This window comes from Armigeres subalbatus, chromosome 3, assembly GCF_024139115.2.
Source record: "Armigeres subalbatus isolate Guangzhou_Male chromosome 3, GZ_Asu_2, whole genome shotgun sequence".
In the NCBI taxonomy this organism is placed as follows: domain Eukaryota; kingdom Metazoa; phylum Arthropoda; class Insecta; order Diptera; family Culicidae; genus Armigeres; species Armigeres subalbatus.
This window is the reverse complement of record NC_085141.1, coordinates 302,600,548-302,614,090: the sequence shown is the minus strand read 5'-3', so window position 1 is coordinate 302,614,090 and position 13,543 is coordinate 302,600,548. Positions and strand designations below refer to the sequence as shown.

General features: G+C 41.8%; 1 protein-coding gene across 2 annotated transcripts in view; it reads right to left on the bottom strand.

Moving 5' to 3' along the window:
• The window catches only part of LOC134225026 (uncharacterized), a 304,150-nt gene that overhangs the window by 110,564 nt on the left and 180,043 nt on the right, over window positions 1-13,543 (bottom strand). The gene's annotated exons all lie outside the window — the stretch shown is intronic.

Genomic DNA, 13,543 nt, shown 5'->3' with positions numbered 1-13,543 from the left:
AAGATCCGAGATTGGTGCTGAGACCGTACTGAAGTCGGGAATGAAGCGTCGGCAATAGTTTACCAATCCGAGAAAACGCCGGACTTGTCGGATGGTACGCGGTGCTTCAAACTCCAAAATTTCTTGAACCTTCGAAGGGTCGGGTCGGAGTCCATCACAAGACAGTAAGTATCCGAGAAATGGCACTTCAGATCGGCAAAATATAGGCTTTTCAAGGTTAATCAGATATGATCCTCGAAGCTGCCGCTGGCCACTGGCGTCTGAATAGACAAACACCCACGGCTCTAGAATGGAAGAATGGAAGATGGGTATATTGGAACATTCCACGTCTTTGGATACAGAAAGCGGTTAGAGGCTTAGATTTTTCGCTCAACGGTATCTGAAGAAAAGCATCCTTCAAATCAATCGTGCTTAAATACTTAGTCTTGCCCAATCGTTCTAATATACGTCCGATGTGCGCTAACGGGTAACTGTCACGTTTAGTGCGGGCGTTAAGCTTACGCGCGTCCAGACATAAACGGACGGTACCATTAGGCTTTTTGATAGGGACCGCATTCAGAGCCCATTCAGAAGATGACTCTTCAATAATTCCCAGACGAAGCAATCGATCTATTTCCTCGTTCAAGGCCTTGCTTATAGCAGGCGAAAATAAGAACGGGGCTACCCGTATTGGCGAGGAATCTTTGAATTCCTCCGTCAGTTGTATAGAGTGTTGGACCAGCGGGGTAATCTCGAGCTGGTTTGAACTTCTGCTTAACATTTTCCAGTGCCGCTTCCTGCATGAAGCCAAGCTCAACAAGTTCAGGTGGGTTACTGTCCGTGTTCTCGTCCACATCTACAAGGAACAGAATGTCTGAGCCCTGTGAGATGTGAAGATCTAAAGGAGCGAAAAAGTCCATTCCTGCAATACAATCTACTGGAAGGTCCTCAACAATGGTGGTCTCTACGCTAGTGAGAGTTAGATTACTCAGGAGAATCTTAGTTTGAGGACCTTTCCAAAGTGAAACTTTTCTTGCGAAAATGAGAGTTTTCTGACTTCCGCAATCTAGAAGTGTACGCATTGATACACCGAAAATTGTCGGCGTTATGTACGGTCTGTTATCTGCGATTGTGGTTAACACAGCCGAGACATCCGCTGAAGGATCGTCTTGACTGTTGCACGGTGTAAAAAAATGGATTATTATCGAAGTTTCATGTACTATGTAAATGATTTTTTTTCTCAGAAAGTTAGGCAAGGTCATTAGAAATGAGGTACGGGGTGTTTTAAAACTTCCTAAACTATGTTTTGTTATTTATTTTTTTATTTTTGCGTAATTTTCATTTTTTTTAAGCAGTCATCTTTTCCCAGTCCAAATATGGTTCTTTGTTGAATGTTGTATTCACACTTCTTTCGAATGTCGGCACTATGAGACCAGCCCATTGTCAGTCTGCCATATTTCAAAGGGTTCACATTTTCCTCTAGATACAGTGTCTCATCATTTGTGGGGTACATACCATGTACAATAATCTTACCAAATATTGTTCGCAGCACGATTTGCTTGAAAACCCCAAAACCTTACTGGCCTGCTTCTTCTAATTACCACGCATGAATTACAAGCAAAATCCATCCTCAAACATTCTGGTAAATTACAAAAATAGATCCTTTGTTGGGTTATCAATTGACTTTTTGTACGGTATGTTAGAGAAGAAAACAATAAAAATCACTATTTTCAAATAATCGCCGATGAAATATTTTAAAACACCCCGTACCTCATTTCTAATGACCTTGCCTAACTTTCTGTGAAAAAAAATGTACCTCTGCATGAAACTTCGATAATAATCCATTTTTTTTACACCGTGTGTTGTTTAACTCTTCATATCCGAATGCGGTAAGAGTATCGTCATTGGAGAGAACTTTCGAATCAGTAGAGACATTTGATTGAAAGGAGTCTAGTCTTTTCGGCGCTGTCCGTTTTTTGAGCAAAACGGGCAACGGTGGGTGGGGAATCCATGGAATCCGCACATTTGACAATGTACTTTGTATGATTACGAGGACTGATCAGTCAAATGCTTCTGACTTCTGCAGTTAAAACAAATAAACTTGTCGTGCAGGGGTATATGAGTTCGGAGTTGCGTTTCCACTTCTTTGCTTACTTCGGCCGTTGGATTACTAGTTGCTTCTGAATCACCTGATTCATTCTTCTTTGGCTTGGACTTCGCCGGCAGCTTATTGGCCGGGTTGACACGTGGCCGCTCCCTTTGGAACGAAGCTTTGCTCGAGGAAGTATGTTCGGATCTAGAAACGGGTTTCCGGGGTTGATTATTGCGTTGGTTAGGGCCCTTTGCAAAGTTTTTGAACGACGTCGGCGGCGGCGCGCATCTCTATTCGCAATTAGATGTGAGAACTAATGATTGAGAAATGAGAAGTGAGATGTCAAATGACCTATTCGGCCAAATGAGCTGTTCGGTAAAATGAGTTGTTCGGTCAAATGAGATATTCGGCCAAATGACTTTTTCGGCCCAATTACCTGCTCGGCCAAATGACCTGTTCGGTCAAATGACTTATTGAGCCAAATGACCTGTTCGGCCAAATGACCTGTTCGGCCAAATGAACTGGTCGACCAAATGAACTTGTCGGCCAAATGACCTATTCGGCCAAATGACCTACTCGGCCAAATGACCTTTTCTGTCAAATAACTTGTTCGGCCAAATGACCTGTTCGGCAAAATAACCTATTCGGTCAAATAAGCTGTGCTGCCAAATGAGCTTTTCGTCCAAATGACCTGTTTGACAAAATGACCTATTCGGCCAAATGACCTGTTTGACAAAATGACCTATTCGGCCAAATGACCTGTTCGGCCAAATGACTTGTTCGGACAAATGATCTGTTCGGCCAAATGACCTGTTTGACAAAATGACCTATTCGGTCAAATGACCTTTTCCGCCAAATGACTTGTTCGGTCAAATGATCTATTCGGCCAAATGGTATATAATGGCATTCGACCGATTGGTTTTTGGCTAAACGCCCCTTCCCCAGTGAAATAAATGACACAAAAGAATGTCTTCCTTGGTTGCCTTATAGAATACATGATAAATGAAAGAAATCGAATTGTTTTTTTCTACACCAATTCTGAATGTTATTCGTCGAGGGAATCGGGTGTCGGCGTCAAAACTTCTTGCTTATGGTTTATCATGGTCATATGCCAGGCCATTCCCACTCCACGTGGTTTTCAGATAGCACTTCGCTACCTTCACAGTTTCACAATCGAAATCGTAAAAAACAAGCACCTCATGAAGTTCCACTCAACTGTCAGAAAACAAATATGGGAACAAAATTAAATTTCCTCTACGCTGCCGGTACACGCGGCGCTGAAATCATAAATTTCCTGTTTTCCTGGTACTACAAGAGCGGTGCAACAAGAGCGGAACAACAAACACCTGCACCCACCTGTAAACATATACAGCCAACGGAAGCAACGTAATCGGTTAGAATAAACATCATCATGTTGGACAGTTGGCTGAATGCACGGTGAAAGCTTCAAGCTATTCGGCGAGCTGCATTTTGAAACTATGAACAACATTTCTGGCTCATTCCCGGCCGTTGGATCCAGTAAGGTATTTAAGCCAGTTCTGGTCGTATTATGTTTCCAAGTACGAGAATGCGTTGAACTACTTCAGAACTTTGAATAGTTTAAAATTGCTTTTTCACAAAATGTCAGAAAACCAACAAAAACGGCAAAGTGGTTTCCAATTCCATCAAAAGCACTCAACCCTAGTGGACTCTCGATGTACGGCGCCACGCAGTGAAAAACATTATTATGGAGCAAATGAACTTTCCAACTACGGAACGTGTGCTTTTTTAGTGCCGTCTCAGCTTTCGTCTAGTGTCCAAGTCTGCTCAAAACTAGCCGTAAACAGAGGGTTAAATTTAATAATGTTATTATGCTGTGTGTTCCGAAGCTACCAAACAGCGGATAAATACAACGATGAAGGAGATGAAAAGTAGGGCAGAGGAAAATGCTCGAAACATTAACTAGACGGGAGGGGCCTATTCTCGTACGGTTGAACCCGAGCAGGAAGCGATTATTCGAATGGATAGTCATAACCGTATTTCCTTTGCTCATGGAAATTGAGGGCCCTTTCAGGGTCGATTAGACTGCGAGTTGTACAACACCGTTATGGGAATTGGTGTATATGAGACGCTTGAATAATTTGGTTATACGACGAGACTCTTTCGGTAGGTATTTAACCCTCTTCTATTTATGTTTACAATTAAAATTTTAATATTTTTTCACTAAAACGAGGAAAAATCTGCATCAAGGAACAACTTAAAAACAATACTGATATTGGCCGTTTCCACCATGCTGATCTACTCACCAAGTAAATTTTTGTGGGAGTCCTTCCCAGTAAACGATTTAAAACACGTGTTTAATGGTTTGCCTAACATCCCAACACACCGGCCGACATAGCCTTCTCCTTTCCCCACATAATCACGTCAATTCTGCCAAATCGGAAGGCACCCGCTCGAACCGGAAAGCTTGTCAGGACGACGACGACGAACTGAGAATTCGTTTCGGATGAATTATTCAGACCATAAAAATCATCGCATGCACAAAGGATCGAATCCATCCCATCCTCACCATATTTTCCCCTCTGCTATCCATTTCTCGGCTCTGATGTCGTGGTGATGGTTTCTCAACCCTCTACTGAGCTCGGACCAAAATTCCAAGAAGTCAGACAGTTCTCAGTTCGAATATGAGTCTCCGTAAAAAAGCGGACGTCCGTTTCGGATTTGGCAGCATCATGATTTTCATCGCCATTTCAACGATGAACGTCATTACTAAAATATCGGCGTCGTCGTCGTCGCCAGCATCAACGGAGAAGCATCATCATCCTCATCATGCTCGGCGTAGAGATCACCATAAACGTTGGCTGCGATATTTTTTTTGCAATGGGATGTCTGATTGCAATAAAGCTGATAAAGGCGAGCTGATAAAAACGATGCAACCACATTTAGCAAGTCACAAAAGATTGCGTGAATGACTGAACTGTAGCTTTATTATTCGTGAGATGTAGGAATAATCCGCGAGCGCAGATTTGGTGCATTATGAAATAAATATTTGTAATGCTGCGGCTCGTTATGGATATACTTTGGAAGAAGAAGTTTAAATTTCTTCTTTAGCAATGATATGGAAAAAAAAATAACAAGCTCGTTCAGAAGAATGTTTTCACTTGTCATGAGACAAGTTTAGTACTATTCCATTTAATTTCTCCACATTGTAATCTGTCTAGATACGTATTCAGACTTCAACTGTAAGGCCGTCTTCAATGTATCGTACTTAACTCGTCGAGTCGTGAGCATATCTCTCCAATGTTACAATTCTAATTAAGCGTCTGTTCTTCATGTTAGGGGCGGCTGATCATCGTCCAAGTATGTAGCAGCGAGGGAGCAAAACTTTTGGGACTGTGTTGCCCCATGTCAGCATCGAGAAGGCCGTCTTTTCAACATGATGTAGGCAGCACAGTGGGACCCTCCTTAGCCGTGCGGTAAGACGCGCGGCTACAAAGCAAGACCATGCTGAGGGTGGCTTGGTTTGATTCCCGGTGCCGGTTTAGGCAATTTTCGGATTGGAAATTGTCTCGACTTCCCTGGGCATAAAAAAGTATAATCGTATTTGTCTCATGATATGGTAACCTGGCTTAGAAACCTCGCAGGTAATAACTGTGGAAGTGCTTAATGAACACTAAGCTGCGAGGCGGCTCTGTCCCAGTGTGGGGATGTTATGCCAATAAGAAGAAGAAGAAGATGTTGGGCTCCTGGCTCGGGAGCTGCAGAACGTCGGCGTGAGCGTGACAGCAATCCAGAAAACACGCTGGCTCAAAACCGGAGAATGTGAATTCCGAGCAGTGCATTGCTAACACTCATTCACGTAGATTGTACCCCGTTTGGCATAAAGCCGTTTGACATTAAGTTGACTGGCATAATTATTATTAGAGCTGTGTGATTAATGAAAAAGATTTCTCAAGCCATTCCGCTACGTTGTGTCTGGGGGAAGCCCCTATGACATAATGCCACTTGGCATAACGAGTTAAATGTCTGAGGTCTATTTGTCATAAAGACCATTGGGCATAACGACCATTTAGCATAATCGTTGAAAATATGTATCAAATACAGTAGGCCGTTTGGCATAACGACCATTTGGAATAATTCCCACAACAAAAAAAGTTAATCGTATGAATATATGATTTCCATCTTTAGAGGTACATATTTGCGTGGAATAAGTATGACTGTATGACTGCTTTTTGAAAGTACGCTCACCCAGCCAGATAATGCATGATTTTATTTCAAACTTGCACTAATTGCATGTATAGATTGTCATAAGCTGAAGCAGATTTTCGCTTAATTTTTCTAAAAGACCAAAGTAACATTTTTTCATGAATTAATTTGAATATTGCAATCAACAGACCTATCTATAAGCTTTTGATTGCAGTGAAAAAATGTTATTTAGATCCTTCTGAAAAATAAAGCGAGAAATCATTTTGAGGGAAAGAAGAAAAGTCCTGATGAGAAATAATTATTCCTCCCTTACTGGCAGTGCCACGAAAAGATAATTTGCTTGTTTTCTCACTTCTTTCATCTTTTTCGTGTCTTTATCAATGCAAACAAGAGTTGCTTTTATGGAACAAATAATCTATCTTCAATAAGTAGTCGATGTTGTGGTGTGGCTAGAGTGAGCACAACCCAGTGTCATTTTTGTTGGTGTTTTGGGTTCGAATACCGTTGCGGTCATATTTTTTTATAAATGCCGAAAATTTTCATGAAAAATGAGTGAGGCGTAAGAGTGATGGAACGAAAAAAGAAATTCACTACGTAAGCACAATTTTCGTTTATCTTTCAGGTTTGTTCTAGAGAAAAAAGTAGCGAGCGAAAGATGTTTCTCGCCACAGACTACGAAAAAGGATTCTCCTTCGGCCCGAAAATTGCTAGTTTTCAGCTCACCGAAACGAAAAGTACGAACCCTGCTCATGTGGGGAATGTAATGCCAACAAGACGAATCTGTAGAGCAACCAAGTTTATCTTTATAACACTCATAACTCATTAGGGCAGCAGGGACTATGACTGCGAGTTATGGGGCTTGCCTAGGATGTGGTGAGGTTTGACAGTGGGCCCTGTTAAACTCCTATAAAAAGCTGTATGTATCCGCAAGTAGGCCCACCAAAGCGACCGTGTGCCGCTCAAAGCGCACAAGCCCAAGTCCTGGTGTCAGGTGGGACACAAAACAGACCTGACCCAAAAAGCCGCCTGGAAAACCAATGATTACGAGCAATATAAAAGATAATACGACTCGATATAATCGGCAAAGACCTAGGCGACGAATAAAGGATCTCGATTGGAAGCTTGGAGCATGACACTGCAAGTCGCTAGGTTTCGCAGGTTGCGACAGAATGATCTGCGATGAATTACATCCCCACAACTTCGACGTCGTGGCGCTGCAGGAGATTTGATGAACAGGACAGAAAGTGTGGAAAAGCGGGCATCGAGCGGCTACCTTCTAGCAGACATACGATGGATGCCCACTGCGGGACGTCAAAATCGTCATCGGCTACATGAATGTACAAGTAGGAAAGGAGGAAATGTGTCTGATGGAGGGATGTCTGCACACCGTATCGAATGATAATGGCATAAACTTCGCAGCCTTTCCTTTCTTTCCCCGCAAAAATAAGAAACGGAAAACCAAATCGACCACGTTCTAATCGATGGTAAATTCTTCTCCGACATCACGAACGTTCGCACTTACCGCAGTGCGAATAATAAATCTGACCACTACCTCGTTGCAGTATGCCTGCGCTCAAAGCTCTCGACAGTGTACAACACGCGTCGTATTCGAACGCCGCGGCTTAACTTCGGGCGGCCAGAAGACGGTAGACTAGCCCAAGATTAGGTGCCGCAGCTGGAAGATGACTGGAAAGATATTCGATCCGCTATTGGTAGCACCGCAACCGCTACACTTGGCACGGTGCCCCCGGATCAGAGAAACGACTGGTATGACAGCGATTGTGAGCAGTTAGTGGAAGAGATGCAGCATGGGCGAGGTTGCTGCAACACCGCACGAGGGCGAACGAGGCACGATATAAACGGGCGCGGAACAGACAAAACTCGATTTTCCGGATGAAAAAGCGCCAGCAGGAAGATCGAGACCGTGAAGAGACGGAGGAACTGTACCGCGCTAATAACGCACGAAAGTTCTATGAGAAGTTAAACCTTTCACGTAAGGGCCACGTGCCACAGCCCGATATGTGTAAGGACATTTCGGTAAGGACATAAACGGGAACCTTCTTACAATCGAGCGTGAGGTGATCCAAAGGTGGCGGCAGCACTACGAAGATGAACCTAGGTAATGAACCTAGGAGCACGCGTGCAGGACATGCGACTTCCGGCTCCGAATCTCCAGGAAATCCAGGAGGAGATCGGCCGGCTCGAAAACAACAAAGCACCTGGAGTTGACCAACTACCAAGGTGTCGTGTGTCCCATCTACAAAAAGGGCGATAATCACATTGCTGAACGCCGCCTACAAGGTGCTCTCCCAAATTTTATGCTGCCGGCTAACACCAATTGCAAGAGAGTTCGTGGGGCAGTACCAGGCGGGATTTATGGGTAAAAGCTCTACCACAGACCAGGTGTTCGTCGTAAGAGAGGTATTGCAGAAATGCCGCGAATACAACGTGCCCACACATCATATATTTATCGACTTCAGCCGCATATGATACACTCGATCGGGACCAGCTAGCTGTTGCAGCTAATGGACGAAAACGGATTTCCGGATAAACTGATACGGTTGATCAAGGCGACGATGGATCGGGTGCGTAGTTCGAGTTTCCCCTATTGCTTTTGTTGTAAATGAAAATAACCTCATAAGATATATGGAAAACGGACCTGAAAATTAACTCAATATATGGCTCTTCTAAATGTTGTATGAAATCTTCGTTATTCTATGAAACTTTGCTATTCAAATTAAATTTACACATCAAGCTTTCTATAAGACTTTGATGACCTTTGGAGGCTTCCGAGCTTCTTCAAAGTAAGCTTAAAAGGAGGCTTCCGAGCCTCTCAAAAGGAGGCTTCCAAGCCTCTTGAAAGAAGGTCTCAATACCTCTTGAAAGGAGGCTTCCTTGCCTCCTGAAAGGAGGTTTTTAATCCTCTTGAAAGGAGGTTTCCAAACCTCTTGGAAGGAGGTTTCCAAACCTCTACAAAGGAGGCTTCCGAGCCTCTTGAAAGGAGGCTTCCGAGCCTCTTGAAAGGAGGCTTCCGAGCCTCTTGAAAGGAGGCTTCCGAGCCTCTTGAAAGGAGGCTTCCAGGCCTCTTGAAAGAAGGCTTCCGAGCCTCTTGAAAGGAGGCTTCCAAGCCTCTTGAAAGGAGGCTTCTGAGCCTCTTGAAAGGAGGCTTCCGAGCCTCTTGAAAGGAGGCTTCCGAGCCTCTTGAAAGGAGGCTTCCGAGCCTCTTGAAAGGAGGCTTCCGAGCCTCTTGAAAGGAGGCTTCCGAGCCTCTTGAAAGGAGGCTTCCGAGCCTCTTGAAAGGAGGCTTCCGAGCCTCTTGAAAGGAGGCTTCCGAGCCTGAGCCTCTTGAAAGGAGGCTTCCGAGCCTGAGCCTCTTGAAAGGAGGCTTCCGAGCCTGAGCCTCTTGAAAGGAGGCTTCCAAGCTTACGAATTATCAACGAAGCTACTGAGCCTTCACGCCTCTCAAATAGAGGTTTTCAGACCTAGGTCGTAGGTAGTGTTTGAGTGATGTTTATTTTGCGTTTAGTAGTCATCCGGTTGATGTCTTTATTGTATATAAATATTTTGTTTTCATTTGTGTTTATTCTGACCGTAGTTTACTAGATTTATTCATTTATTTTTCCATTTATTTATTTATCTATTCATTTATATATTTTATTATTTTATTATTTATTTATTCAATTACTTCTCTTGATTTTCTATTTACATTCCATATTTATTTCGTTTTTTTTTAATTTATTTTTCAGTTCACTCGGAAACAAGTGTTAGGAAATTTTCATTTGCAAGGCTAAGCATGCAGCCAATTTTGTCGAGGTGAACGATCAAAGTAGAATAGGGCATCAACCATATTATTAAGTCTTCGTATGTCACCTGTCATCGTTCGTCGATCATCGTGCCGTCACATCATCGTCGTCCTCGTCATCCACCATCTTAAGAAAATATGCAAAGTCATGAGGAGAAGGATATAAAAAGGCTCAACTGACTAAGAAAGCTCTCTTGTATAATTATTCGCCCGGAGGAGTGACGGTAGTGTGTCCACGGTATAGAACGTTACAAACCTAACCGCAAAGTTTCGCGAAAGTTAGTGGTGTTGGAACGAAAAACTACCTAACTAAAACCTGTTTAAATCTCACAAACTACAAGGACATTAAACAGTGTGAATAAAACCAAAACTAAAAATTACAAAACAAGTTAAAATCAAGACTACGGTCATGGTAGAAACTACCACGAATGATTGGGAGACAATAGTGTAACGAAAGTTAAAAGTCTTGTCTATTGTGAAGTCCACTATGCTCTTATCATAGTCTTATCATAGTCGGAGGCAGTGTTGTAAAATGTCATTTGCAATCGTTTATATAATTTTCCCAGAACTTTTTTCAGAAGTTCGCTATTGATTCTTGATGTATGACGAACTTATAGCGCTTAAATGTGTCTACAACTTTGTCTAACAAGACATTGCTGTAAATATGTAATCTGGGGCGTGGGAGGCAAAATGTCATTCAAATGACATTATGTCAAATTACACGTGACATTTTGGAGAGTTTTCACTCTTCAGCCTCAGATGTTATATTTAGAGCAATGTACCCTTGAACAAAAATATAGCCCTACTCAAGCGTTATGAGTACATCTAAAATTATGATGTGAATTTTACTTCTAAAGAAAGTTATTAACAAATTAGTCAAATGACATGCAGATGACATTTTACAAGCCTGGTCGGAGGACAGCCAGTGAAGTGGAATTCTTGTTCAGAGGACGAATGTTTGATACCGGGGTAAGCCCGCTCGTCTGATTCCACTGGTGAATATTGTGCATGCGCGTTTCAGTACCACTCCCCGGGCAAGGGACACTGGCCTACGCTACAAAAGGTCATAGTGACACACGAACATTACCAGTTCTCTTGTTAAGTGTGGGAATAATGAACAACTGAGAAGCAGAAAAAGAAGAAGAAAAAGAAAGTGAAGAATGAAGAAGAAGAAGAAGAAGAAGAAGGAAGCTTAGGTGAACGAGAAGGACGCTCTTACGACGATGGAGTTGCTGCAAGTCGACCACCTCAATAAACGGCCCAGCGGTGAACTCACAGAAAAGTAAAAAAAAAAACAAAAATTATGAAAAATTAAAACGGATCCAAAGCCTAAAACTAAAATAGTTTTTTGTTTTTTTTTTGTTTTTTTTTTTTGTATGGCCGCTAAGCCCTGACTCTTCCACGTTAAGAAAATTATGTTTCCGCCATTTTGCTGTCAATCGTCCGCCTTGTCACCAAATATAGAGCTAGAACAGGTAAGATTATCCTGGAGAACCATTGTTTAAAACGACCCCGAAAAGGTGTGTTGCAAAGCCCTGGTCTTATGGGGCTCCCATGACAGGGGCTTCCACCACACTTTGTGCAACGAAGCACTGAATTAAAAGATATTAAAGATAAAAGTATCATGCTGGCATCAGAAACATAGCCGCTTCGCAGACCCCTGATAGATTCTACTATCTATAGACAAGCCATTACTGGGTACTGGAACCCGAGGATTGTTCATAGCTTGCGAAACTGGAACCTTGAAAAAATCGCCCGTCATATTGATTGTTGGTAGACCTGTGCGCCGGTCATATCATCGGCGGCGGCGGCGTGGTGGTGACTTTTGCCCCGGCGGCGGCGGCAGCGGCTTGAACCGGCGTGGATGAAAAAATAAATGGTTGAAAAAATTAATTTTACCGTGGATTTTTGGATTGATGCGGTTTGACTCACACGGTAGGAATCGCTCGTATAAAACCGACTTCAGTGGATTAAAATTGCAATATTCTGCGTTTGTCGATCATCAAACAGCACATTCAAAATAGTCAATTACCGGCGATACTAATCAATACCTGATTTCAAGATGTTATTTGAATTACCACTATTTTGTTACTCTTTGATTTTGATTAATCAAATTTCAACAATAAATCCTGCTTCACTTTTTCGTGACCCCTAAGTGTTAAGAATTAGATTTCGGTGTCATAGAACAAATTGATAATAACTTTTTTCAAAAGTTATTTCCAATTTAGGATTTAGATACACTTCAGTCGTTTTGATCTCAAAATAACTAAGTTTCAGAAAAAATCTAATATTTTCCTGAAATTTGCTTAAATATGCCAACAAAGCTCTTGGTGGAGTTTCTGAAAGAATTTCTGGAGGAAACTATGATTTTTTTTTTAATTCCTACAGGCATTTCTCAGTAAATTTCATAGGGAATTCCTTCATAAAATCCTATGACAATGTCTGCAGAATTTTTCTATTTTAGAAAGAATAACCATTCAGGTTCTCTTTGGGAAATTCCTTTAGTAAAATAAAAAATATTCCTGCATGAATTCATTCGGAAATTTATTAAAGAATGAACTATTTTCTGATGGAATTCCTAAGAGAATTTTCTAAAAGACTTTCCGAGAAAATTCCTGAAGTAGTGTTGGAAAGTGTAGCAAGAAACCCTTTAAGAAAATTTTGAGGAAATCCTCACAGACATTTCGAAGGAATTCCTAACAGTATTTCCAAAATGCATCAGCGGCTGCTCCCGCATCTTCCTCGATTGCACACCCCAGAGCCAACGTCCTCTTCCAGGTTCTCTGCAAGTTCTTTTGCTGCATACGCACTACATGTCCAACCCACTGTAATCTGCCTTATTTAATCAATCTGCCTATGTCTGCATTTTTGTATACTTGGTTTAACTCGTGATTCATTCATTCATCTGCTCCATTTACCATTTTCCACCACGCTGCCAAGTATTGAGCACAGTATTTTCAACTCAAACACTTTGAGAATTTGATAATCTGCATCTTTTAACGTCCATGATTCATGGGCGTACAGGACGACTGGACGAATCAACGATGTGTACAAAGCTAGTTTTGTCAGTGTCTGTAGGTAACTTCATGAAGTTACAAAAGAATTTTCTGGAGGAATTTTCAAAGGATTACCCTGAGAAATTTTCTATTAAATTGCTTAAAGTAGTTTTGGAAGAATTCCTATGGGAATTTCAGGAACAATTATTGCCAAGGAACTTGCTAACTCCTATAGAGGAATTACAAAAAAAAATTCCGAAGGAATATCAAATTGATTTTAAAAGAAATTCCAAAGCAAAATTCCGAAGCTGACAGAAATTTCCGAAGTAATCCGTTAAAAAAATTTCTGAAGGAGTTTTTAGAGATTTGGAATTTTGAAACAATTTCCTAAGGTTCCTAAAACATTCTCTGTAGATATTTCAAAAAGAAGGATTTTCAGAAGGTATATCCGAATATCTGAACGAAGTCTTGACGGAATGTCCAAAGGAA